The sequence below is a fragment of the Megascapheus bottae genome, chromosome 3 (assembly GCF_031878675.1).
Source record: "Megascapheus bottae isolate mThoBot1 chromosome 3, mThoBot2.hap1, whole genome shotgun sequence".
Lineage (NCBI taxonomy): Eukaryota > Metazoa > Chordata > Mammalia > Rodentia > Geomyidae > Megascapheus > Megascapheus bottae.
Window position 1 is genome coordinate 52,590,744 of NC_143511.1, and position 4,194 is coordinate 52,594,937.

General features: G+C 36.0%; 1 non-coding gene across 1 annotated transcript; it reads left to right on the forward strand.

Annotated features, from left to right (window-relative positions):
* The first annotated feature begins 3,328 nt into the window (after positions 1 to 3,328).
* Positions 3,329 to 3,435, forward strand: LOC150065489 (U6 spliceosomal RNA). Its single transcript, XR_016535065.1, has one exon. It is a non-coding gene; the product is annotated as a U6 spliceosomal RNA (small nuclear RNA).
* Positions 3,436 to 4,194: the final 759 nt, after the last annotated feature.

The window sequence follows — 4,194 nt, forward strand, 5'->3', positions numbered from 1 at the left end:
GAACAAAAATCACACAAGATAAAGCTCTTGTTTCCATATCCTAGAGATCCTTTCACTTAGTCTCTTCCTATAAGACCTTATGTATGTACGTTTTGAGCTATTGTAATCCTCTGCTAGGAGAGGCTTGGAAAAAGTCATATTAAGTGAAGTATGCCAGACCCAAAGGAACATAGGCTCAAAGGTTTCCCATATTTGTAATAATTGCATTTTATTTTTATTTATTTATATATTTATTTTGTTGGTCATGCGCTTGAACTAGGCCCTGGGCCTTGTGCTTGTGCTCTTCAGCTCAAGGCTACTGTCCTACCCCCTGGGCCTGGGCAATATCCCTGCACTCTTCAACTCAAGGCTACCACCCTACCCTTGAGCCAAGCCCCACTTCCTGTTTTTCTAGAGGTTAATAGGAGATGAGAAGAGTCTCAGGTCCTTTGGTGCTAGATTGGCATTGAACCTTGATTCTCAGATCTCAGCCTCCTGAGTAGCTAGGATTACAGGCTTGAGCCACCATGGCCAGCTTACATTTTATTTTTAACTTAATACATGGCTTTAAAAAATCTTAACTGGGAGAAAATGAGGGAGATTTTAGCAGTGTTCTAACAGAAATATACTCAACCCCCAAGTTATATAGCTGTAAACCCTCTGTACATCATCTTTATATTACAAATTTAAAAAATATTTTTTATCTTCAATTGAAAAAGGAGATGCTATAGTATTCAACAAATCCATTTTGAACATGAAATGCCAGTTGATCAACATTACATCTTTCAACATTCTTAATTGTCTCTCCCATCACACCCGTTTACTCATTTTTCTCAATTTTTAGGATATGCATTGAATTATTTTTACCATTCAACAAAGCACATATATAATGTATATATAGTTACATAGTAGTGGGACTTGGTGGCTCACGCCTGTAATTCTAGCTATTCAGGAGGTATTTAAAGACAATGTATGTGAAGGTAATTCCACGAAAAAATATAAATATGCACAAATGGAAATTAACATTATAGAAAGTAACAATGGTCTAAATATTCACACAGTGAGAACAAAGGTGGATCTTCTTAGGAGAGGATCACAAAGGCTAAATAGCTATGTGATTGTATAAAATTATGATTATCAAAATGAACTCCAAGAAATGGAAGAAAAAAGGGTTTTTTTATTGTACTGTTTGCAGTTCTTTTTTTATTTCCTATTTCCTTTGATTTATTGTCGTCTGTCATTGTATTTTATTTCTGTACCCTTTGCAGAAGGGTTATCTGATTTGGAGAGAAGAAGAAGCACGGAGTAAATGGGACAAAAGATGAGCCAGTTCAGAAGTGAAACTAGACACCTGATTGGAAATGAACTATACAAGTTATGGGGTCAGGGCACAGCAAGAGTTAAAACTTGGAGAATAAGGAAGGGAGTGACACTGTTCAAAAGGAAATGGACATAGCAATATTATATTTGACCTAATAAAGAAAGGTCATGAGACTTGCAGAAATATATGATAGTTCCAAGTGATTATAAGAAGTGAAGCATCAACATGGGGATGGGGTTGGGAGAGATGGGGGAGAATGAGGAAAGGTGTGACAAAGATCAAGATACATTATACTAGCTGGGTGCGGAGGCTCAGGCCTGTACTCCTAGCTACCCAGGAGGATGAGAACTGTAAATTGTGGTTCAAAACCAGCCTGGGCATGAAAGCATCCGTGAGACTCTTATCTCCAATTACCACCAGAAAACTAGAAGTGGTGCTTTGATAAACTGCTTTCTCTAATGGCAACCTCTTTGTAAAATTATTCAAGATTATATACATATAAATTTATAATTATGTAATTTATTGGCCATAGAGCTGAAAAAAAGAGCTAATCAGTGCTACTAAATAGGAACTTCCTTTAGTATTTGATTTCAACAAAAAACAGTTGAATTGAAAATGTATGAAAATAAAAATGTCTCAGAGTGGATTTCCCACCAGGATAGGAAAATATGAATTGGAAAATAATTTCTTTATGTGTCTTATATATGGGCATAAAGCAGAAAATATTAATGCAGATCATGAATGGTGAAGCAGAAATACTCCAAAACAATCTATGTCTTTGAATATGTCAATCTACTTTTGATTGACATCCTAGAGCAGTTTCTGACCATGTGAAAAATTAGTCTTTCTTAGAAGTTGAGTCAATCATTTTGCTTAAGACTCGAGGTTTGAATGACCTGATTACTCTTATTTTGTGATTTGTCCTCAAATATAAAATATAGTTTTGGTTTGTAAATGCACTCAGAGGCAAACAGCAATGGGCATTGAAATCATTAGTTTTTAAATAAAATAAAAATAGAGCTGACAGCAAAAGAACTTTCACAGCAGTTATTATTATGCATTATTATTAGCGACAGTATGTGGTGACATTTTCGACTTTAACTCTACAGAAATATATCTTAGATCATGGATATTCCAGATGCTAAGGAAAAGAAGCCATAAATGCTGCTGTCTGCCCTAACATGAGAGCTTTTAGAAAGAATGTGTTGGGAAATCTGCTAATGTTGTACTATTAGAGAGTGAAGACTGACTTCCTTCCTTTTATGGGTTTAAGAGCTAACCCTAGAATTTTTCTATAAATGGAGTATCTTCCATCAACAATACTGCTTTAGAATATACAGTGATATATATTTGGTATTTTAAACTGTGTGAAATTCATCATATTATTAGTGAGTTCAGAGTTAAGTATTGTATTTTTTCAGCTGGGGTTTTTTAAGCACTGCTGAGTTGAGTGTGACTCTGAACACTTGAAAGACTTATACTAAAACATATATTGTAAAGTTTCTGGAAGAGAATTTCAGTCTCTGCTGGTCAGATTTCTGTTAGCAGAAGTTAGACATTGATATTCTATATGTGAAATCAAGAGAGTGAAATGTTATAAGTATGGATTTGATATCTGATAGAACTTCATTGGAATTTACATCATTCTGCTTGATAAATGTGTGGTCTTTATGAGTTCATGAATTTCACCAATCATTGCTTCCCCTCTCTGTGAAATGTGGTAATAGCAGTTCCTACCTACTACAGGTGTGGTAAAGATTTAATTATATCATGTCAAATTAAGTCCATAGATCCATGTCTGCCAAGAAGTCATAAAAACTGACCTACCTGAGAAGTCATAAAAACTACCACGCACACTGTATTGGATCTTGAATTATAGGGAAGCATTCACACTTTAGCTATGACTTTCCCAGCAAGTGTTAACCTTCGCTCTGCCTGGAATTATGTTTGTAAGCAAATCCTTACCTGAGCATGGTCATTGACCCCTCCAATACATTGTTTTAGAAGAGACATTAATATATCAGTCTTGTGCTCGCTTTGGCAGCACATATACTAAAATTGGAATGATACAGAGAAGATTAGCATGGCCCCTGAGCAAGGATGACATGCAAATTCGTGATGCATTCCATATTTTTAAAGCAGAGCTAAGGAAATGGAAAAAACTCCCATGCTCCTGGATTGGAAGAATCAACATCATGAAAATGACAATCTTGCCAAGGGCTATCTACAAATTCAATGCAATATCCATCAATATCCCAATGTCATTCTTTAAAGAAATAGAAGAGGTAACCCAAAATTTCATATGGAATAATAAAAGACCCGTATAGCAAAAACACTTCTTAGCAGAAAGAACAGCACAGGAGGAATTTCTATACCAAACTTTAGACTCTACTACAGAGCAATAATTATCAAAACAGCTTGGTACTGGCACAAGAACAGGCCTGAAGACCAATGGAATAGAACTGAGGACCCAGATATTAAACCACAGACCTATGGCCACCTAATCTTTGACAAGGGAGCCAAAAAAATAGAATAGAAGAAAGATAGCCTCTTCAACAAATGGTGCTGGCAGAACTGGTTAAGCACCTGCAGAAAACTAAAGTTGGATCCTTCTTTGTCACCCTGTACTAGAATTAACTCCAAATGGATCAAAGACCTGGAGGTAAAAGCTGACACACTGAAAACTTTACAAAAAGGACTAGGAAATACACTAGGCCTCCTTGGCACAGGTAGAAACTTTCTTAATAAAGACCAAGAATCACAACAAATTAGAGAAAGGCTGTATAAGTGGGACTGCATTAAACTGAAGAGCTTTTGCATGGCAAAGGACATAGCTAGTAAATTAGTTAGGAAGCCTACAGAGTGGGAGAAGATCTTCACCAACCATACAACAG